Source organism: Myotis brandtii, unplaced genomic scaffold, assembly GCF_000412655.1.
Source record: "Myotis brandtii unplaced genomic scaffold, ASM41265v1 scaffold56, whole genome shotgun sequence".
NCBI classification, from domain to species: Eukaryota; Metazoa; Chordata; class Mammalia; order Chiroptera; family Vespertilionidae; genus Myotis; species Myotis brandtii.
Genome location: NW_005370080.1, coordinates 1,133,153 through 1,157,144, shown reverse-complemented (window position 1 = coordinate 1,157,144; position 23,992 = coordinate 1,133,153). Strand labels below are relative to the sequence as shown.

The window sequence follows — 23,992 nt, the reverse complement described above, 5'->3', positions numbered from 1 at the left end:
AAGGTATTTTCATGGGGAATCTGTGAGGACATTTGATAGTAAAAAAAGGGAAGCACATTAATTATAACCATATGATGTCACTGAAGCGAGATTGTTACGATCTTTTAATCATGATAATGTATGGGTAGCAAAGTTACTGAGTGTGTCTTCCATTGAATAAATATGAAAGATGTTTTAAAATATTTAATTTTAAAAAATAAGACATCTGTGATTCTTTTGAGATAGACCTCACCTATTATAATGGGGCATTTGAAATGGACCATGATATTGATTTACACAGTTTTGGTGTGGAGCTAGCCACATAACCAATTTATTGTTTTCCTTTCCCCATCTTTATAGACAATGATGGAAGAGTTTGAAACCTTTAAACAATTTTACTCCAACAGTGGGACACATAATTAGGAGGAGCTTAAAGCATCTTAGAACTCAAAATTATATCTAGACTGAGATTCAATTATTCTTTGGTTTGCAATAAATTTAAATGACTTGATTAATAACCTCTAGGTCATGGTTGATTGGTCTATAAATGATAGATTTTTTTTGTCAGAGAAAGTCAGCTTGAAAAAAAATAGCCTGTGTAAAAATCTTGCATTATAGAAAGGAAGAAATTAAAAAATATATTTTTATTGATTTTTAGAGAGAGAAGAAGAGAAACATCAATGTGACAGTAGAACAGCGATCGGCTGTCTCCTGCACACCGCCTACTTGGGATCAAGCCCGCAACCCTGGGCATGTGCCCTGACCAGGAATGGAACCAGCTACTTTTGGGTGCACGGGACAAAGCCCAATCAACTAAGCCACGCTGGCCAGGTCAGAAATTTTTTAGGTAAATGCACTTATGGATTTTACCTTCTTTATTACTTTATTTATTCAATAATTACTTATTGAGTCCTCACTGTGTGCAAGGTACTAATGACCCAAAGATGAACACCTTCTTGGGGCTAACATTACGGTAACTGGTTTTATCACTAGACTGTGACATGAGGGCACGTGATGATGCCTGTGGAAGCACGTAGAGAGGCATCCAACTCAGGTTTGGGAGTGATTAATATCTACGCTCAATGAGGGATATCCCAGGCAAGGGGACAAATATGGGATTGGTTTGAATGGTGAGAGTAAGGAAAAGATCTAGGAAGAGGGAACTTTGCATACTAAAGTCTAGAATCTTCTAGAGATAATGTGGCTTCTTTTGGAGAGTAGGTAGACGTGGGGTTGGGATGAAAGGATGTGGAGGAGGAGGAGGGAGAGGGAGTGCTAAGAGATGTGGCTGGTGAGGAAGGCAGAGGCCAAATGAAGAAGATATTAAAATATTTTCAGCATGGGAGTAAATTAGCAGATTTGAGCTCTAGAAAATCTCTCTGGGTGCTTTGTATAGACTAAAAAAAAATTACAAAATTCCTGTACCTGGTTTGTGTTATATGTATCATTTATAGACATAAGGAAGTATTATTTTTTTAAGTAAACTCTGTTATTGAAGGTTAACATGCATACAGAAAAGTATACAAGTCATAAGGTTATAGCCCTATGTATTTTCACAAAGTAAGCCACCTATTTAGTAACTACTACCCACATCAAAAAATAAAATATTATCACCCCAGAATTCATCTACTAGTATTACTTTCTTTTAGTTATAACCTGTGCTCAGAGGGTGACCACTAGTCTGAATATATCACAATTGATTCGTTTTGCCAATTTTAAAACTTTAAACAAATGAAATAATATAATATGTACTTGTTTGGGTCACTAATCATTTCTTTGTGATATTCATCCATGCTGCTGGGTATAGTAATAGCTATTTTTTCTTCTACATCTTGATATTTCATTGTTGTATATATGACATCTAAAAAAATTATCTTACAGTTCATAGACATTTGGGTCATTTACAGTTTTTCTCTGTTACAAATAGTACTGCCATGAGCATTCTTATACTTGTATATGTGGATGTTCCTGTTGAGTGTATACCTTGGAATGGAATGCATTGTCAGTTATATGTATGATTTACCTTTATGTTATTATTTATTTAAGAGGGAGGGAGGGAGGAAGATGAGAGAGAGAGAGAGAGAGAGAGAGAGAGAGAGAGAAAGAGAGAGAGAGCTAGATTGATTTATAGTTCCACTCATTTATGCATTTATTGGTTGATCCTTGCCCTGACTGGAGATCAAACCCGCAACCTTGGTGTATCAGGATGACACTCTAACCAACTGAGCTACCTGGTCAGGGCTCTGATTTATCTTTGATATGGCCAAACAGTTGCCCAAAGTGGTTGTATAATTTACATCAGTGTATGGAAGTTTTAGTTGCTTCTCATTCTTGCTCACATTTGGTATGGCAGTCATAGTGGTTCTTATGTATACTTTCCTAATAAGTGCTCTTGAGCATTTTTTATATGTTTAATTGGCCATTTGTATAGCATCTTCTGTAGACGCTTGTTCAAATATTTTGCCCATTAAAAAAGGATTGTCCTTTCCTTATTAATTTTTATGGAGTTCTTTGTATTTTCTAGATACATGTCTTTTGTAAGATAAATGTCTTGCAGATGTCTTCTCCTACACAGTGTTGGCTTTTTAATCTTGAAATGTTGTTTCTATGATGAACAGAAAATTTTAATTCGAATGAATTTCAATTTATAACTCTGTCCTTTAGGTTAGTGCCTTTTGTATCTTGTTTAAGAAATTTTTGCTTGCCTTGGTGTCATGAAGATATTCTTCTGTGCTAACAAGAAGTCTTATTGTTGTACCTTTTACATTTAGATCTATAGCCCTCTTGGAATTGAATTTTGTGTACAGTGTGAAGTAGGAGTCAAGATTACTTTTATTTTTGTAAATATCCTGTTGACCCAGCATTTTTTTCTGATAAAAATCATCTTTTCTCCACTGAATTGCAATGGCACCTTCTTCATAAATCAAGTAATCGCATATTTATGAATCTGTTTATGGACTTCATATTCTATTCTTATTGGGCTATAAAATAACTTAAATTACTTAGTCCTGATATGAGGTAGTATAAGTCTTTCAATTTTGTTTTTTTTTAATTTTCTTTTGTGTTTTCTTGGTGTTTAGCATTTACTTATAAATTCTAGAATCACTCTATCAATTCCCCCCCACACAAAAAATTGGTTGAGAATTTGTTTGGAATTGCATTGAATCTGTAGCTCAATTTGGGAAAGTTGCCATCTTTATAATACTTCTAATCAAAGAACACATTATAGCTCTCTAATTAGGTTGTCTTTAATTTCTCTAAGTAATGCTTTCAATTTATCTCTGTAGCATTTTTGCACATCTTTCATTGGACTAATTCTTTTTGTTGTTACTGCAAATTACATCTTTTAAAGTTTCACCTTCTAATTTTTTGATGCTTGTATATATAAATGCAATACATTTTGGTATATTGACCTGGAGTGCAAGGATTTTGGTACAGTTACTTCTTAATTTTAATGGTTTATCTGTAGAATCATTTGGCTTATCTATGTGCATAATAATTTCATGATAGTTTTATTTTTTCTTGTTCAGTTCTTATACTTTTCATATTTTTTTAATTGCCTCTTTGCACTAACTAGGACCTCGGTTTTAATTTTGAATAGTAGTGATGATAGTGTTTGTCTCATTCTCATTCCCAATTTCAGGGAGAAAGCTTTCAATATTTAAAGTATGGCATTTACTTACTTAGAAGTGTAGTTGAAACATTTTCAGGTTAAGAAAATTCTCTTATTTATAATTTGATAGGCATTTTAATCATGAACATGTGTCAAGTTTTAGCAAATGCTTTTCTGCATCTATTGCGATTATCATATGGGTTGTTTCTCCTTTATCAATGTGGTAATCACATTTTCAAAAATGTTAAAACAATCTTGTATCTCTATCTTGTATAAACAATCTTGTATAAACTCAACAGATGTGCAGTGATTTTTGTGTTTTGTTGGATTCAGTTTGCTATTATTTTGTTAAAGATTTTTGTGTCTATGTTTAGGAGAGAGAGTAGCTTGTAATTTTCTGTGTGTGTGTGTGTGTGTGTGTGTGTGTATGTGTGTGTGTGTGTGTGTGTGTGTGTGTGTGTGTGTGTGTGTAATGAACTTGCCTTATTTAGGTTTCAGGGGGCATGCTAGTCTTATAAAATCAGTTGGGAAGTGTTCCTTTTTTTTGTCCAACCCTCTGGAAGAGTTTGGTATTAGTTCTTCCTTAAATGTTTGATAGAAAATTCACCAGTGAAACCATCTGATACTACTCCTGATCTTAGCCAAAAGGCCAAGAAGCGCTCAGTGAAGCCATCTGAGGCTGGAGTTTTCTTTGTAGGAAAGAAAATGAATACAATTACATTAGGTATAGACCCACCCAGGTTTTTCATTTCTTCTTGTGTGAATTTGGTAGGTTGTGTTTTTCAAGGAATTTGGTTATTTCATATAAATTTTCAAATTTACAGGTGAAAGTTGGTACTACAACCGTCTTCGTTTGAAAGTTTGTGGGATTTGTGTAGTGTCCCCTTTTTCATTTCTGATGTTGACATTTTGTGCTTTTTTTTGATTAGTCTTGTGTAGCATTTATCAAGTTTATTCTTTCAATGAGACAATTTTGACTTTGTTGGTTTTTTTGCTATTGATGCTTATTTTCTAAGTCATTCATTTTTGTTCTTGGTTTATATATATTTTTTGCCTATATGTATAAGTGCAATATTTTTGGCATCAATGAGCTGTTCTTTTTCTAACTTTATGAGAACACTACTTATACTATTGATTTTCACTCTGCTTTTCTAATATATATAAGCAAAGTTCTGCATTTTCCATTAAGCCCTGGTTTTAATAGCATCTTAAAAGTTTTGATGTCATATCTTAATTTTTCTGCTCAAAGTATTTTAAAATGGCCATTGTATTTTTTTGACTAATTAATTTCCAATTAATTGGGATAGTCTAATGATTTTTAACATTGATTTATAGCTTAATCCCATTGTTATCAAATAAAATGTTGTTAAGATTTTAGTCATTTTATATTTTTGAGACTTGTTTTATGGCCTGATTAGGATCACTTTTGGTAAATGATACATGTACACATGAATAGACTGTTCAGTATATTCTGAAGCTATTGGTGCGGTATTCCATACATATGGATTAGATAACAGCTATTAATTGTATTAATCAAGCTTCCTATCTATTATTTTTTTCTATTTACTTTGTCAGTTACTGAGAAGTGTAAACTAAATCTCTAACTGTGATGACAAATTTTTATGTCTCTTTAATTCTATCATTTTTTTCCAAACATATTTTGAGGAAATGTTATTAGATACATTACATTTATAATTGTTGTATCTTTTCCTGTATTGGACTCTTTTGTTATAATTAAATGCCTCTCTTCAGTGCTAGTAATAGTTCTTGACTTGATATTAGTATCAACAAGCTCTCCTTAGGTTAGTGTTTGCATTGTGTATCTTTTTCTGTACTTTAACTTCTAAGACTTTTATTTTTGAGCTGTTTCTTTTATAAGCAGCATGTAGTTGGGTTTTGCTTCTTTATTATCATCTGACAATCTTTGAGGCATCTAATAAGCCATTTACAGTTAAAGTAATTGATATCATACTTGAGTATAAATTTATGTTTTACTATTTGTTTTTTTAATTATCTCATCTGTTTTTTGTTTCCCTTTCTCCTTTTCTTGCCTTTTTCCCTTTGATGAATGAAGCACTTAAAATTCAATTTTCTTCTCTGTTGGCTTGTTAATTATATATCCTGTTTTTCTTTTAGCCTTCCCTACAACATCCATCCTTCACTTGTGAATTTACTCTAAATGAGTACTTCAACCACTTCCCTCACGATGCATGATTGTGAGAATACTTTAACTCTGTAAAAACCCCTGCTTCCTTTTGTACTTTTGCTTTCGTTTATTTTAATTTCACATATGAATAAACCACATGTTGTATTATTATTGCTATTTTATGCAGTTAGTATTTATTTATATTTACCATTTCTCTTCATTCCTTCATGTAAGTCTATGTTTCTCTCTGGGGTTATTCTCCTTATGCTGGAAGAACTCCCTTTAGTATTTCTTTGTATTTTTATTTGTTGGAAATTTTCTTTATTTTTTCTTAATTATTGAAATGTATTTTTGCTGCATGTAGAATTCTAGGTTTCAGTGTCTTTCAGTGCATTAAAGATGTAATTTCATCATCCTTTGGGAAATTTATTTTTATTTAAAGAATAGCTGTTGATTTCATTGTTGGTCCTTTGAAGATGATGTGCTATTTTTCTGTGCTTTAAATTTTTTTCTTTGTCTTTGATACTGAGGAGTTCTATTATTATGTGCCTAGGTATATTTTTCTTATAATTTATCCTGCTTAATGATCACAGAGATTCCTGAATCAGTTTAAAAATGTTCTTGGCAATTATTGCATCAGATAGTACTTCTCCTGGTTCAGCCTCTCCTCTTCTCCTGAAAGTACAATTTAATACATTTGTTAGACTTCTCACTGTATCCTATTTAACTCTTAAACTCTTTTCTGTATTTTCCATTGTCTTTTTTTCTTCTTTGTTTTAGTTTGGAAATTTTCTAATGATCCATCTTCTGTTGCACTAATACTTTCTTCTTAGTGTTTAATCTGCTTTTTAAAGCATATATTGTAGCCTTATGGAGGCATAATTTACATGCCATAAGGTTCACACATTTTAAGTATATAGTTCAGTGATGTTAGCTAAATTTATAGTTCCATAACTATTACTGTGATCCAGTTTTAGAACATTTATCTACCCACAAAATTCTCTTGAGCCCAATTGCAATCTCTGCTCCCATTCCTAATCCCAGGCAGCCACTGTTTCTTTAAATTTGCCTTTTCTACTCATCTACACTAATAAAAGAGAAACATGGTAATTAGCGTACGACCGCTACCCTTCCCATGACAGTGGCGGCGCCCCAACCCCCTGATCGGCCCTGCTCTGTGTGTGACATGGTAGAGCCATAACCTCTCCATCGGCCCTGCCCCGAGTGTGACAGTGGTGGCGCCCCAACCCCCTGATCGGCCCTGCTCTGTGGGTGATAGAGGGTGGCGCCCCAACCCCCCTCCACGGGCCTTGCTCTGTGTGTGACAGGGTAGAGCCATAACCTCTCCATCGGCCCTGCCCTGAGTGTGACAGTGGCGGCGCCCCAACCCCCTGATTGGCCCTGCTCTGTGGGTGATAGAGGGTGGCGCCCCAACCCCCCTCCACGGGCCTTGCTCTGTGTGTGACAGGGTAGAGCCATAACCTCTCCATCGGCCCTGCCCTGAGTGTGACAGTGGCGGCGCCCCAACCCCCTGATTGGCCCTGCTCTGTGGGTGATAGAGGGTGGCGCCCCAACCCCCCTCCACGGGCCTTGCTCTGTGTGTGACAGGGTAGAGCCATAACCTCCCCATTGGCCCTGCCCTGAGTGTGACAGGGTGCAGCGCCCCAACCCCCTGATCCGCCCTGCTCTGTGCGTGACAGGGGGGAGCTCCCCAACCCCCTGATTGGCCCTGCTCTGTGGGTGATAGAGGGTGGCGCCCCAACCCCCCTCCACGGGCCTTGCTCTGTGTGTGACAGGGTAGAGCCATAACCTCCCCATTGGCCCTGCCCTGAGTGTGACAGGGTGCAGCGCCCCAACCCCCTGATCCGCCCTGCTCTGTGCGTGACAGGGGGGAGCTCCCCAACCCCCTGATTGGCCCTGCTCTGTGGGTGATAGAGGGTGGCGCCCCAACCCCCCTCCACGGGCCTTGCTCTGTGTGTGACAGGGTAGAGCCATAACCTCCCCATTGGCCCTGCCCTGAGTGTGACAGGGTGCAGCGCCCCAACCCCCTGATCCGCCCTGCTCTGTGCGTGACAGGGGGGAGCTCCCCAACCCCCTGATTGGCCCTGCTCTGTGGGTGATAGAGGGTGGCGCCCCAACCCCCCTCCACGGGCCTTGCTCTGTGTGTGACAGGGTAGAGCCATAACCTCCCCATTGGCCCTGCCCTGAGTGTGACAGGGTGCAGCGCCCCAACCCCCTGATCCGCCCTGCTCTGTGTGTGACAGGGTAGAGCCATAACCTCCCCATTGGCCCTGCTCTGTGTGTGACAGGGGGCGGTGCCCCAACCCCCCAATCGGCCCTACCCTGAGCGTGACTGAGGGTGGCATTGCAACCTCCCGATCCGCCCTGCTCTGTGCATGACAGGGGGCGGCGCCCCAACTCCCCAATCGGCCCTGCTCTGAGCCCGACCAGGGGCTGCACCTAGGGATTGGGCCTGCCCTCTGCCACCCGGGAGCAGGCCTAAGCCAGCAGGTCATTATCTCCCGAGGGGTCCCAGACTGCGAGAGGGCACAGGCCGGGCTGGGGGACCCCCCTCCCCTCCCGAGTGCACAAATTTTTGTGCACCGGGCCTCTAGTTTAATATAAATTGAATTGTATGTTATGCAGTCTTATGTATCTGGCTTCTTTTATCCAGCATAGTGTTTGTTTTTTAAAAATATTTATTTATTTATTTATTTTTTGAGAGAGAAAGAAAGAGGAAGAAGGGGGGGGGAGAGAGAGAGAGAGAGAGAGAGAGAGAGACTTGTTGTTCCACTCATTTATGCATTTACTGGTTGCTTCTTGTATGAGTCAAAACTAGGCATATCAGGATGACGCTCCAACCAACCGAACTACCTGGCCGGGGTCCAGCATAATGTTTACAAGGCTTGTTCATATTGTAATATGCATTGTTATTTTAGCCATTTTTATTGTTGAATAGTATTATGTCGTATGGATAAACTGTGCTCTGTTTATTCATCAGTTAATGGAAATTTAGATAGTTTCCAATTATTGGCTACTATGAATAATATTGCCATGACAATTTATATAAGTCTTGGTATAGCTATATATTTTCATTTATTTGAGGTAAGAGAAGTGGAGTAGAATTTCTGGGTCATGTGGTGGATATATTTAATGTCTTAAGAATCTACCAAACTGTTTTCTAAAGTGGCTGTAACATTTTATGTTCCCACCAGCAATGTATGAAGGTTTCAGTTTCTTCATATCCTGATCAACAATTACTGATAATAGCCATTCTAGTGGATATGTAGAGGTTAATTTGTTATTTAATTTGTATTTTCCTAATGCTTAATAATATTGAGCACCTTTTTATATGCTTATTAGCCATTTGTATGTTTTGCTTGGTGAAATATCTATTTGTTTCTTTTGCCCTTTCTTTTAAAATTTTTTTAAAATTAATTTTTAGAGAGAGAGGAAGGGAGAGGGAGAAAGAAACATTGATTGGAGAGCCGGACATTGATCAGCTGCTTCTGCATGTGCCGTGACTGGGAATTGAACATGCAACCTTTTGGTGCCTGGGATGACACCCAACCAGCTGAACCACACTGGCCAGGGTCTTGATGAAATACAACCTATTAATATTGTCTTCCATGGCATGCTTTTGTTGTTGTACCTAAGAATTTGTTGTCTAATCTGAGATGTCCTATATTTTCATGAAAATAGTGATTTTCTATATTTTCTTTTAGAGGATTTATAATTTTCACTATTACATCTAGGTCTATGATCGATTTTGAATTAATTTTTACATATGGTTTGATGTAAAGGTCTATTTGTTTATTTACCTGTCTGTTTATTTGTATATCAGTACCCAATCACTTACCAGTACCATTTGCTGAAAAGACTATGATTTCTTCACTGAATTAGCATCTTTATAAAAAATCAATCACTAATAAATATAAGGCTTTATTTCTAGACTTTCAAATCTATTTGACCTGTCTCTCTATCTATCCATCCATCCTTACCTTATATCATGTTGCAGCCTTATATTAAATCTTGAAATCAAATAGTGTAAATGTGTAAATCTTCCATCTTTGTTCTTGTTTTACAAAATTGCTTTGGTTATTGGAAGTCCTATACATCCCCATATAAAGTTTAAGATAATTTTGCCAATCTGTGCAAAAAAAACCCCAAACTAAATCAAAATGAAAAGAACTCCTACTGGGACTTTGATAATGATTGTGTTGAATCAATACCATAGCTTTGTTTGGGAAGAATGACCATTTTATCAATATTGAGTCTCCCCTAAGAACTGGGAGACAAGAGCTATCTCCCTGTATGTTTGCATTTCAAAGAGGTGACTCCCAGGACCCTGAGTCATTTCTGGTTGGTGGAAGTTACATCTCAAAGGGGCAGAGAAAGGATTAATGATTGCAAGCTTTCTCCAAGAAAAAGGAAGGTCAGTGGCCTGTAGTCAGGTTTTGGCTGGAACAAACAGTAAATTCTTTTGGCAGCACAGAGCTTTCTCAGGCATGCATTTTAGGGAACAGGACCATCTTTCTAGGAATGTGGCCTTGAGCTAATGGAAACTATGCTAGTGTTCGGTTTAGTCTCAGTATGGGAGGTGGATGAAATGTGCTGAAAGTGCAGTTCTTATAGGCCAAGGTTGAGGCCTAGTTGAGTAGAGGGCTCAGAGGAGCCTGACTAAAATTTGGTGAAGGAAAGAGTCTTTGTCAATAACACAGGGCAGGCCAGGGTGTTTTATGAATGGAAATCCAGGATGAAACCAGAAATGGGGTGAATATCAGGGATGCCTAGAAGACTTTAATGTCCAGGAACTGGCTAGGGGGAAAGGAATGAATATTTATTTAAGCAGGCATAGTATCTGTTTTTTTAAAATTAACTTTACAAACAATTTTATTTTAATATATTCCCATCCTTTTTCCATTCTATCCAGAGTTGTGAGGTTCCCGTCTTTTGTAAAAACAGTCTTATTTTTTTATTGTTGACAGTATTACAGATATCCCACATTTCCATCCCTTTGTCCCTCTCCACCCAGCCACCCCCCCCCTCCACCAGGCCTTCACCCCATTATTATCTATGTCCATGGGCTCTGCATGTATGCATATATGTTCTTTGGTTTATCTCTTCCTGTCCCCTCCACCAGCTCCCTTCTGAGATCTGTCAGTCTGTTCCATGTATCTATGCTTCGGGTCCTATTTTGTTTGTCAGTTTATTTTGTTCATTAGATTCCACATATATGTGAGAGCATGTGATATTTGTCTTTCTCTGACTGGCTTATTTTGCATAGCATAATAATCTCCAGGTCCATCCATGCTGTCCCATAGTGTAAGAGTTCCTCCCCTCCTCCACCTTTTTTTTTTTTTTTTTTTTTTTTTTACTGCTGCATAGTTTTCCTTGGTGTAAATGTACCACATTTTTTTATTCACTCATCTACTGATGGGCACTTGGGCTGTTTCCAGATCTTAGCTACTGTATATAGATCTGCAATGAACATAGGGGTGCATATATTCTTTCTGATTGTTGTTTCAGGAATCTTGGGATATATTCCCAGAAGTGGGATCACTGGGTCAAACAAGAGTGCCATTTTTTAATATTTTTGAGGAAACTCCATACTGTTTTCCACACCAGTCAGCATTCCCACCGGCAGTGAACTAGGGTTCCCTTTTCTCTACATCTCTCCAGCACTAGCTGTTTGTTAATATATCTCTTATTTTTATTTAATCCTTCTAATAATCCCCTGAATTTAGTACTATCGTCATATTAAAACAAGAGACAGAGGCTGAGACATTTTGTCTGTCTGTCTATCTGTCTGTCTATCTATCTACCTACCTACCTATCTATGTATCTATTTATTTTTAATTCTCACCCAAGGATATGTTTTTATTGATTTTAGAAAGAGAGAAGGGAGAAAGGGAGAGGGGGGGGGAGAGAGAGAGAGAGAGAGAGGAAGAAAAGAGGCTCAGACATTTTAAATAACATGACCAATGTCATATAGTTAGTGATAGGTGGAGTTGGGATTCAAACCTAGATTTTTTTTTTTTACTTCAAAATGCCATCCTCTGTTCATCAGCAATTCATGTTAATATTGTTATATAGCAATTTTCTTTTCTTAGAAGTAATTTACACTAATAACAGTTAATGTAGATAAGTTATTTACCCTGTGCCAGATCCCAAGAAGAAAATTCAACAGGGTTCTATCTACATTGAGTAGTGAGAAAGTTAAAGTGTTACTAGTACTTTGCTTTGTCAGGATGTAATGCTCTCAGTTGGTATTTGAATTATTGCTAGCACCCCAATGCATATGAAAAGCCTGTTCCTAATCACAGATCCTGTAATATTGGAACAGGAGTTCTTTAGCCATCAAGTCCAGAATCTTAATTTCTCAGATAAAAAAGCCATTACCCAGAAACGGTTAGTGATTTCCCCAAGTGATTTACTCATAATCCTAGAGCCTGCTCATCAGAGAAAGCTGGGATTTGTTTAACCAAAAATGACTGTGGCCCAATTTGGGGACTTACCCTCAGATGTTGTTAACACAGTATATATTTATCAATGTCAAACCGTCATTGCATATTTTTAGAAAATAACCTTAAAAGGTGAAATTGCCCATAGGTGGTGATGACAGTGACTCAACAGTGTCCCTGTAGCCCCATCAGATGATTTAGCAGAACTCTCTGTTGTCAGATACCTCTGTCTGAATCTGCCAAATTTCCTTTGAGTTACTTCCACACTGTAGTTTAGGCAAAAATAAAGTAACAGCAACATGACAACAACACAACAGCCAATACAGATATAAAAAATAAATAAACTTTTAAAGTTTTTTGATTAAATGTGTCCACTACAGTGTTTTAAAAATTTCAAAGATTAAAATATACAACATTTTGTCCTTAGGTCAAAAAGGATGAACTTATACTCTTTTGAGTGTTAAAAACAGTAAGTTGGGTTTTGTTCCCCTTGTTGTTTTCTCTCTGTTATGTCACGTTGACAGTTTTCCTCTGCTTTTCTTTAGTAATAAAATAACCCATTAAAAAATTGTATTAAGAACATTTAATATAAGACTTACCTCTTAGCAGTTGTACGTGTGTAGTACCATGTTGTTGACTGTAGGTTCAATGTTATTAAGCACATCTCTAGAACTTACTCATCTTGCTTAACTGAAACTTTATGCCTGTTGATTAGTAACTCCTCTTCCCCCCTCCAATCTCTCATTGGCAACCACCATTCCACTCTGATTCTATGAATTTGACTACTTTAAATACCTCATGTAAATGGAATCATGCACTATTTATCTTTCTGTGTCTGGCTATTTCACTTAGCATAATGTCCCCAAGGTTTATCCTTATTATAGAAAATGACAGGATTTCCTTTATATGGCCCAATAAAGTTTCACTGTGTATACATACCATACTGTCTTTATCCACTCATCCGTTGAAGGACATTTAGGTAGTTTCCACATTTTGACTATTGTGATTAGTGCTACAGTGAACACAGGAGTGCTAATATCACTTTGAGATCTTGATTTCAATTATTTTGGATAAATACCCAGAAGTAGGATTGCAGAATCATATGGTAAGTCTACTCTTTTCTCTGAGGAATCTCCATCATGTTTTCCATAGTGCTGTATCATCTTGCATTCCCAACATATCCTTGCCAAAAGTTGATATTTTCTGATTTTTTTTTTGATAGCAGCCATCCTGGTAGGTGTGAAGTGATAACTCATTGTGGTTTTGATTTGTATTTCCTTGATGATTAGTGATGCTGAACATTTTTTTTCGTATATCTGTTGGTCATTTGTATCTCTTTTTTGATGAAATGTCTATTCAAGTCCTTAGCCCATTTTTAATGGAATTATTAATTTCTGCTATTGAGTTGTAGTAGTTTGGGGCTGTCAGAGTAAGTGACAGAAGTAAAGGACCTGGGGGGGGTGTGTGTGTGCAGAGTGGAGGCAGAATGCAGTGTCCCACTTGCATGGAGTCATGGAGGAGGCAATAGGAAACCTTTGGGTTATGACATGGGGTAAGACAGAGACACTTAGAGAAAGGAATTCTGTTGTTTAGGAGAGAAAAAGCAGAAAATCAGGATAGATTAATATACTACAAAAAGTATTAAGGGATGGGAATGAGGAACACAGGAAAGTATAGCTCCGCCTTCTCTGCATTCTCTTAGCATCCTTCTCTGCAGCATTTGTCATCAAGTACTGTGATAGCTGAGTTACTTTTTGGGCCCTACCTCTAGAACATACATTCCTTGAAGGTAAGGTTATTGCTAGCATCTAGCAATTGTTCAGTAAATATTTGGTTAATGAAGAGATACATGGTGGATGGGCAGGGGGGGAACAAAACATCCATGAACACAGTTGTTGCAAAGTAGAGACAGAAAGCTATGCTAATGGTTTTTATTTTTATATTTTTATTATGGAAAAACTTTAAACATATTCAGAAGTAGAGAAAATGGTAGAATGAATCCCTTTTTACTAATCACTCAGCCTTAACAATGATCAACATATGTCTAATCTTGCTTCGTTTATCTGCCCATCTCCCCGTTGGATTATTTTAAACAAAGCCCAGATGTTGCATTATTTCATCTGTGAATACGTTGGTATGTATCTTTACAACAATAAAGAAACTTGCCTTTAAAAAAAATATAACCACAATACTACTAGCACACCAGAAAACAGCACAATAATTCCTTACTGTCATCAAATATCTGCTCAGTATTCAAATTTCCCTGATTGTCTTGTAAATTTCTTGTCTAGTTGATGTGCCTGAATCAGAATCCAAATAAGGACTACACATGCACTTAGTTGATAAATTTCTTAGGTTGCTTTTAATCTATAGGTTCACCTTTTTTCCCCCTTGCAATTTATTTATTGGAGAAACCAGATCCTTTTTCTGTAGAATTTCCCAGTGTGAATTTTTACCAATTGTGTCCCCATGGTATAGTTTAATTTGTTTTTCTGTCCTATTTCCTGGAAACATAATTAGAGGCAGAGCTTTGATTAGATTTTCCACTTTTTGACAGGAAGACTTCAGAGGTGGCGTGTATACTTCCTGCTGTAGGGCATGAGGAGACACATAATACCTGTCCCCCTCCTTGTGAGGTTATGTTTGGCCAGTAAGCACAGGTATTGTCAGTCTGGTCCACCCATTATAAAACTCCCAATCTTCTTTTTGCTTAATGGTTTTAGCTACCATTGATCGTTATTGAGATCAGGGGTTGGCAAACTTTTTCGGTAAAGGGCCGGATAGTGAACATATTTCTGCTTTGTAGGCCATATGGTCTCTGTCATTGTAGTGTGGCAGCAGCCTTAGGCAATGTGTAATTGAAAGGGCATGGTTGTGTTCCTGTAAAACTTTATTTACCAGATCAGATGTGACCCGCTGGCCATTATCTGCCAACTCCTGTCTACATCAATTATTTCATTAGGAGATGCAAAATAATATAATTCTATCACCCTTTCTTTATTAATTGAAATACATTATAAACAAGAATTTTGCCTTATCAATTATTTGGTTACTCTAAGGAACTTTTTATAAAGGAAAGACAGGATAAATGCTTGAGTCTTTCCCTTTATTTGTTAGTATCCATTTTCAGGATACTGAGTTGGTTTCCTAGCATCTTCCAAAGTTGATAAGTTTGTTTTTAAAGTATCATCATGACATTATGGGTTTTTGACATATTTGATGTTTTAGTCTTCCTTGACCTAGGCCCTGTAGATACCTGTGGCTGGTGTCTGTTAACAGTTACACTGCAACCACGTGGCACTGCTGAAGCATTGTTAACTCCATGGTGGAGTTAGCATTAAATAAGTCGGGGGTCTCTGTCTGCAGCTCTAAAATCCATGATGCTACCGCTTTCATTTTATTAGGTAAGAAAAATAGTTAATGTTCTTCAAATTCAGAAATTAGATCTTTCTCGTAATTTTACATAATTCGTCTATGTTAACTTCTTTTTATCATTACTAGGTCATGTTGGTAAGCAAAATTGACATTAAAATGTTCACAGTGCAATCTTATTTTGTTACCCTACAACCTGAAAGTTGATTTAATACCCTTTGGTTTTTCATTAATGTCAAGTTGGGAAAAAATGGACTTATTTAAAGAGCTCAAACTTAAGATTATTGTACATATCAAAATGCTCTTTTCTAATTTATCATCCATATTGACTTAAATCAGTTGTCTATTCTAATGTTCCTCCTTGCTTCTTTTCTCTATTATTTTAACTGCTCAAATACATCGTCTGCATTTTCTCTCTGACATGACCCAAACTCTCAACCCTAAACCCAGTGTAGTCTCCCTTAGATGTTTGTGGTTATGTGTGATTTCCTCTAAGTATTTCTTTAAAAAAATTAAATTTATTGGGATGACATTGGATAATAAGAGTATATAGGTTTCAAGTCTACATTTCTATGATACATGATTTGGTGCATTGTGTGCCCATCAAAGTCAAAGAATCTTTTGTCACTATATATTTGGCCCTCTTTACCCTTTACTACAACTCCCCACTGCCTTCCCTCTGGTAACCACCATTATTGTCTGTATCTATGAGTTTCTGTTTTATAGCCCACATATGAGTGAAATAATTTGTTTCTTAGCTTTTTCTGACTGACTTATTTCTCTTAGCATGATAGTCTCAGGGTTCGATCATGTTGTTGCAAATGGCAGTATTTCATCTTTTCTTATGGTTGAATAGTATTCCATTGTATATATTTACCACATCTTTACCCAATTACCTATTGAAGGACACTTCGGTTGTTTGCATGCCTTGCCCACTGTGACTAATGCTGCAATGAACATAGAGGTGCATATATCTTTGTGAATAAATGTTTTCAGTTTTTTTCTGGTAGATATCCAGAAGAGGGGTTGCTGGGTCATATTGTTATCTGTGGGGAGTCCTCCGTGTCCCCACCGGTTGCCTGTGGAAGTGGGCTTATTGCGATGTTACGAGAAAAGAAAATTTCTGAGACTTGCATGGGAGAATGAGTGATATTTATTTGCATGGACTTAAACCCCTGATTTTCCAAGGTCCCATTTCCCTCTGTCCTGCCAAAGAAGTCCTATTTCATCTTCAGTAGAGCTAGGATTAAAGTCATTGCCCAGAGTTTCCGCTTGATATTTACACAGCCCAGGCCAGCATCAGGCCAGCTTAGCTTGTGTTCCCAGCTGTAGCCCATAGTGTATGGGGTCTGCATGGCCATGGGCCATGCGGCTTCTAGGGCTACATGAAACATGGGCGAGTGCAAAGGAGCAGGAGCAAAGCCAGAGGAACAAGAGAGAGAGAATTCCTATGTCTGGGGGTTTTATCCTAAGATTTCTCATCCTTGCAGTGGCTGCACCCCCTCTTGCCAATGATCTTTGTTCTCAGACAGGTATTTTCCCTACATCACCCTGATGTTAATGCGCATGTGTCCATCTTCCCCTTTGTTGGATTCCTTCCCCCAATGATCTGTGGGGAATGGACTGGTGGTTCCCTAGGGAGTGTGAAGTTGCAGCTTCCTGGTGAAGCTGCCCAGATGGCCATGCTCATAATGTCTGTCCTTCCCCCTGCTCCTTTCTTATTATTTTTAATAACTAGCAAATTACAATGGTAACAATATTCTTAATTTTTTGAGGAACCTCTATACTGTTTTCCATAGTGGCTGTACTAGTTTACATTCCCACCAGTAGTGAAGGTTCTTTTTCTCTATCACCTCTCCAACTTTTGTTATTACTTGTCTTGTTGATAATAGAAGAACAGATGGATACTAAACTTATGGACCTTGGTCTTAGAAAGATTTTATGAATTTGACCCAAAGGCAAGGAAAGTAAATGCAAAATAAGTTTTTGAAACTATATTAAACTAAAAAGCTTCTGCACAGCAAAAGAAACTGCCAACAAAACAAAAAGGCAACCAACCAATGGGAGAAGATATTTGCAAACAACAGCTCTGACAAGGGGTTAATATCTAAATATATAAGAACTCATGCAACTTAAAACCAACCAAACAACCAATGCAATTAGAAAATGGGCAGAGGACCTGAAGAGACACTTCTCCCAAGAAGACATACAAATGGCCAACAGGTACATGTATGAAAAGATGGTCAACTTCATTAGTTATTAGGGAAATGCCAATAAAAACCACAATAAGATACCACCTCTCACCTGTTCGAATGTCTGTTATCTTCTAAGTGTTTCTATTATTGACTTCCTTGGTGCTTTTGACACCTCCTTGTTACCCTTTTCTTTCCTTGGATTTAGGGATGATTTTTTTTTCTTGACCTCTTGATTCCTTTTCTCTGTTCCCAACCTATGAACAATGTTCCTGGGTCTTATTTTATATATCCTCAGCATTTCTCACTTTCTCTCTAAGTTTCATAACTTCCTTGGAAAGCTCATAGTTTGCCAATTTTAGGTTCATGATTCCAGTTATTCACATATGCAGGTGACTTTTAGAACTCTGTTTCTAATTCTGAGCTATAATGTTTCTATATTTATTATCAAGTATAAGATGTTTAAACTTTGACTTTTTTTTCCTAACAATTGAAAGTAAAATCTAAGAGAAGAGAGGACATCATGTTCTCAAGGTACCTTTTAAATGTATTGATGTTACTCATTGAGCCCTGGTTGCTAGATGAATTATAAAAAGATTTTGAAGATGGGTTTAAAACCTTTGAAAAGTTGTTTTCTATTTTTGCCTTCTGCTGCACCCTATCTCTGCTTTGGCCCAGTATCTGCTGGCTGTCTTTTGCTTTAGATTGTTCTGTGGCTTTCTTTGTGTAATAGATCTTGTCCACTACAATTTCCCCTTCTTCACAGGCATATTTTCCAGAGTAATTCTGACTATCTTCAGGGATATTGGCAGTTTAGCTCTTTTTCTGTCAACCATGAAGTGAGGAAGAATTTTTTTCATAACTTAAAAGCTTCCCAAACCCATTTTTTCTCTGGGCTGATAAGAAGGGAAGCAGTGCTCTTCTGGGTTTGCCTCTAGAGGATAGGAGTGTGTGGTATGTCCATTAAAAATCACTTAACCTTAATATGTAATCAATATAAAATCATCTTTTCTGACAGTGTGCTTCTTTTCTTATACAGATATCATTTTTATCTCATTTAAAATATATTACAGCTTTTTACTTTCTCCTAATTTTCAGTTGAGTGTATCATCAATAGTGCCACATTGTGTGGCTGTGTTGTGTAAAGTGACTCATTAAAATGAGTCTGAAAGGCCTATTGAGAAAAGTCATTCAGGGCAAATAACTTCAATAAAATTTAATCTATATTTTTGTTTCTCCTTGCCAAGCTTGGATTAGGGCATATTGTAAAAGTGATAGAATTTAGAAAATGATTTTTTTTTCCTTTTGCCCATCATTAATTGAAGTATTTCATTAATTGGATTAGTGACATTTTGCTGAGTCAGAGTACAGTTGGACCTTGGTAAGTATAAATATACTCAATTTCAGGAGGCTAGATAGCTATTTTTATTAATGTGGGAGAACATTAGAATTATGGGAGATGAGTAGAATTATGGAGGAGATGAAAAGGAAAATATTTTTGTTTGTGATTTTTATTTTTATTTTAGAACTAGAGGCCCGGTGCACAAAATTCATGCATGCGGGGGGGGGGGCTCCCTCAGCCCGGCCTGCACCCTCTCCAATCTGGGACCCCTTGGGGGATATCAGACTGTCAGTTTAGGCCCAATCCCTGTGGGACCGCTGGCTCCTAACCACTCGCCTGCCTGCCTGCCTGATTGCCCCTAACCACTTCTGCCTGCCAGCCTGATTGATGCCTAACTGCTCCTCTGCTAGCCTGATGGCCCCCAACTACCCTCCCCTGCCAGCCTGATGGCCCCAAACTGCCCTCCCCTGCTGGCCTGATCGCCCCCAACTGCCCTCCCCTGCTGGCCTGATGACCCACAACTGCCCTCCCCTGCCGCGACCTGCCTCCTCTGTGCAAGGCAGTGGAGATGCCAGGACTAGCCTCCTCTGTGCTGTGCGGAGCCGCGGACCCCCAGGTCTCACTGTGTGGAGCGGCCACTGGGCCCCACCTTCGCTGTGCACACAGCCATCTTGTGGCGGCCATCTTGTGATAACGTCGCACACGAGGACCACCTAGGCCAGTGATGGCAAACCTATGACATGCGTGTCAGAGATGACATGCGTACCCATTTTTTTGGTTGATTTTTCTTTGTTAAATGGCATTTAAATATATAAAATAAATATCAAAAATATAAGCCTTTGTTTTACTATGGTTGCAAATATCAAAAAATTTCTATATGTGACACGGCACCAGAGTTAAGTTAGGGTTTTTCAAAATGCTGATATGCCAAGCTCAAAAGGTTCGCGATCACTGACTTAGGCTTTTATTAATATAGATAATATAAAAATAACATCTTTCTAGTTCTTCCTTTATTTATAATTTTCAGAAAGCTGTGAGTATTGAGATATAGTAGTAGTGACCGTTTTGCTTTTATATTCAGAGAAAATTTAAAAGCCTTACATACAAAATACACCTCCTCAGATTGATATCTAGACATTTACAGAGAAACTGTTACAGGTGGGGAGCTCTCCGTGTCCCCACCTATGGCCAGGGGAAATGGGATTCTTGTGATGTCACAAGAAAAGGGATTTTTGAGACTCACAGAGGAGAATGAGTGGCATTTATTTGTATGGAATTAAATCCCTGAGTTTCTAAGATCTCCCCTCTCCCTCCATCCTGCCATGGAAGAAGTCCAGCTGTGTCCTTAGCAGAACTTGGATTAAAGCTACTGCCCAAAGTTTCCATTCCACATTGGAGCACAGTCCAGTCCAGCATCAGGCTAGCTTAGCTTGTGTTCCCAGCTGCAGTCCATTAGTCCCTAGGGGGGTCCGCATGGCAATGGGCCATGAGGCTTCTAGGCAAATGCAAGAAAGCAGGAGCAGAACCAGAGGAATAAGAGAGCGAAGAGAATGTACTCCTTTGTCTAGGGCCGTGGTCGGCAAACCGCAGCTCGCGAGCCACATGCGGCTCTTTGGCCCCTTGAGTGTGGCTCTTCCACAAAATGCCACGTGCGGGCGTGCACGTACAGTGCAATTGAAACTTCGTGGCCCATGCACAGAAGTCGGTATTTCATGGAAGAGCCGGTATTTTGTGGAAGAGCCACACTCAAGGGGCCAAAGAGCCGCATGTGGATCGCGAGCTGCAGTTTGCCGAGCCGCAGTTTGCCGACCACTGGTCTAGGGATTGCAATCTAAGATTTTGCGTGCTTGCAGTGGCGCTGCCTCATCAGCCAATGATTTTTGTTCCCAGGTTAGACTGACAGGCACTTTTCCTACATCGCCCTGACTTCACTGCCTACACACCCCTCTCACCTTTGTTGGGCCCCTTTCCCCAGTGATTTGCAGGGAATGGACTAGTGGTTCCCTGGGGAATGTAAAGTTGCAGCTCTGGTGAAGCTGCCCAGATGGTCATGCTTATAACTTCTGGTCTCCCTTTTGCTCCCTTCCTATCCTATCTAATAAAAGAGTAATATGCAAATTGACCATCACTCCAGCACACAAGATGGCTGCCCCATGTGGTCAAAGATGGCCGCCCCCATGTGGACACAAGATGGCCTGCAGGGGAGGACAGTTGGGGGCAACCAGGCCTGCAGGGGAGGGCAGTTAGGGGCAATCAGGCTGGCAGGGGAGCAGTTAGGCATCAATCAGGCTGGCAGGGGAGTGGTTAGGGGCAATCAGGCAGGGAGGCAGGTGAATGGTTGGGAGCCAGCAGTCCTGGATTGGAGAGTGCAGGCTGGGCTGAGGGACACACCCCCTCCCCCCATGCACGAATATCGTGTGCCAGGCCTCTAGTTATTAATAACCAGCTAATTACAGTGGTAACAAAATAATCCTATAGGGATTGTATTCTATGAATTTTATTAATGGACATGTTTAATGAGCATAAACCTGAAGCTGATGTGGACAAATACTTATGAAAATTGGGGATTTTCAGTGATGAAAATAAAGAAAGGAATTCATTTGTTTAACATATTGAGAGCTTCCTAGATGCTAGGATTTATGTATCTTTTTACAGATTTTATTTTATGATTAAAGATTTCTTGGGAAGTTTAACCGATCAGAATCTGTATTTCTTTATGGAAATTATGGGGTATTAGATTTACAATTTAAAAATCTAGATTAAAAATGTATAGTACTCGAGAATGTTTATTAAGACAAAGTGCTGACTTTAACACACTTAAGGGTGGGTATACCATCACAGATTAGTGGAGATAGGAGGAACTTGGAGACAATTCAGAGTATTTATTTATATAGCAAGTAATTAATGAGTATTTACTCTGTGCTGGCTTATGATAGGTGCTTGTGCTACGTGGTCAACAACATATCTGTGGCTCTTGTATTCTTATAATTTATATTCAAGTAGTAGAAATTGAGAGCAAACAGACTAATTAGTTAAACTGTGCAGGTGGAAGTTTGTTGAAGAAAGTATAAGGGTGCTGTAATAGAAAATAAATGGTAAGGGATTTAAAAAGAAGGTAATTAGGGAGAACCTCCTTGAGGACTTTCTATTGAAATTGAGATCTATGAGGAGGAAGGAGCTCAGTAAGGACATTTCACAGCGAGCAAACGGCCCACAGCAGGAAAGAGTTTGTGGATTGTTTGTGGAACTTAAGGGCCTCTGGGACAGGAAGGCACCATGGACAGTGGTTCAAGATGGGACTGGAAGGATGGCAGGGGCCAGTTTGTACACTACCTTACTGTATGGAGTTGGATTTTAATCTCTATGTAATGGAAACCTATTGAACAGACAATGATGTCATCTAATTAATATTTTTAGAAGCTTATTTTGTAGTGGGGCAAAAGTAGAAGCAAGAAGATCAGTTTGGAGGTAGAAATGACTAGAATTGCCAATGGATTGGGTGTGAGGAGAGAGATATAGTATAGAATCAAAGATGACTCATAGTTTTTGACCTGAAAAACAGAGAGAATGGTGATGCCCTTTGTTATGATGGGGAATTATGCTGGGTGTGGTGGGTGAGAGGTGAGGATTAAGTCTTGTCTTAGACTCCAGTTAAATTTGAAATGTTTGTAAGAACACTAGTGGAAGTATCCAGCATGCAATCAGGGACTTGGAGAAAAGGTATGAGCTGTAGACACAAACTTGGAGTTGTCAGGTGGTACTTGAAGTTGTTGGAGTAAATGAGGTAATCCAAGGGAAAGAGTGCAAATAGAGAAGGAACAGTGGCTCAAGACCAAGTGCTAGATGCTCAACATTTATGATTTGACAGAAGAGGAGCTGGCAGAGAATACTGAGGAAGAGTGGTCAGGAAGGGAACTGGAAAAGGGTGACATCATGGAAGTGATGAGAAGAGAGGGTTTCAGGAGGAAGGATGTTGCCATCAGGTAGAAAGCCCTTGAGAGGTGAAAGAAGGTGAGGGCAGAAGAGGATTCATTTACTTTTATAATTAGCTCCCGCATTTAGAAATCTCATCTTATATATCTTTGCATCCCCAACATCTAGCACATGGCCTGACACCTAACAGTAAAGACATTAAGTAAATACTTATTGAATGATTAAATGAAAGAGATAGTATCAAAAGAGGGCTATACCTTGAGTCTATTAAGAATTAAAATCTAACTATTCCTCTTTTAAGTGAGTTTCTATAGCAGTTGAAAATGACTTTCCTATCAATTAATAATATATTGATAAAAATATATTATGATTTTCAGTCATGTTAGGTATGTAATCGTGTACTTCTTAATCAGTAGGTATGTTACCTCTGCCTACCAGAAAAAGCAGTTACAGTGGTTTGGAAGAACAGGGAACATTTGTGTGTGTGTGTGTGTGTGTGTGTGTGTGTGTGTGTGTGTGTGTAGTGTTAGTTTTATTTAGTGTAATCAGCATCAAAATAATTAACCTATTTCTACGTAAGTTTGAAGTTGTAGAAATGGTGCAAAGCATCTCAAAGCATCTATGTTAGTTTCTTTAGACATTTTATTCTTTTTTAAAAATTATTTTTTTATTTTATATATTTTTATTGATTTCAGAGAGGAAGGTGGAGGGAGAGATAGATAGAAACATGGTGAGAGAATCATGGATTGGCTGCCTCCTGCACGCCCCCTACTGGGGATCCAGTTGGCAACCTGGGCATGTGCCCTTGATCAGAATCAAACCCAGGACCCTTCAGTCTGCAGGCTGACACTCTATCCCAGCCGTGGGCAAACTACGGCCCGCGGGCCGGATCCGGCCCGTTTGAAATGAATAAAACTAAAAAAAAAAAAGACCGTACCCTTTTATGTAATG

At 38.6% G+C, this 23,992-nt stretch overlaps 1 protein-coding gene across 5 annotated transcripts in view; it reads left to right on the top strand.

Moving 5' to 3' along the window:
- Positions 1–685: 685 nt before the first annotated feature.
- The window catches only part of RNF182 (ring finger protein 182), a 40,410-nt gene continuing 17,103 nt past the window's right edge, over positions 686–23,992 (top strand). For 2 of the 5 annotated variants that reach the window (XM_005878410.2, XM_005878408.2), the window contains exon 1: positions 686–810. The gene's annotated coding sequence lies outside the window, so the exon portion shown is untranslated. Of the gene's footprint in view, positions 827–15,568; positions 15,607–23,992 lie in introns of those variants that run through there. The other 3 variants (XM_014549576.1, XM_014549574.1, XM_005878409.2) reach the window with 2 other exon arrangements.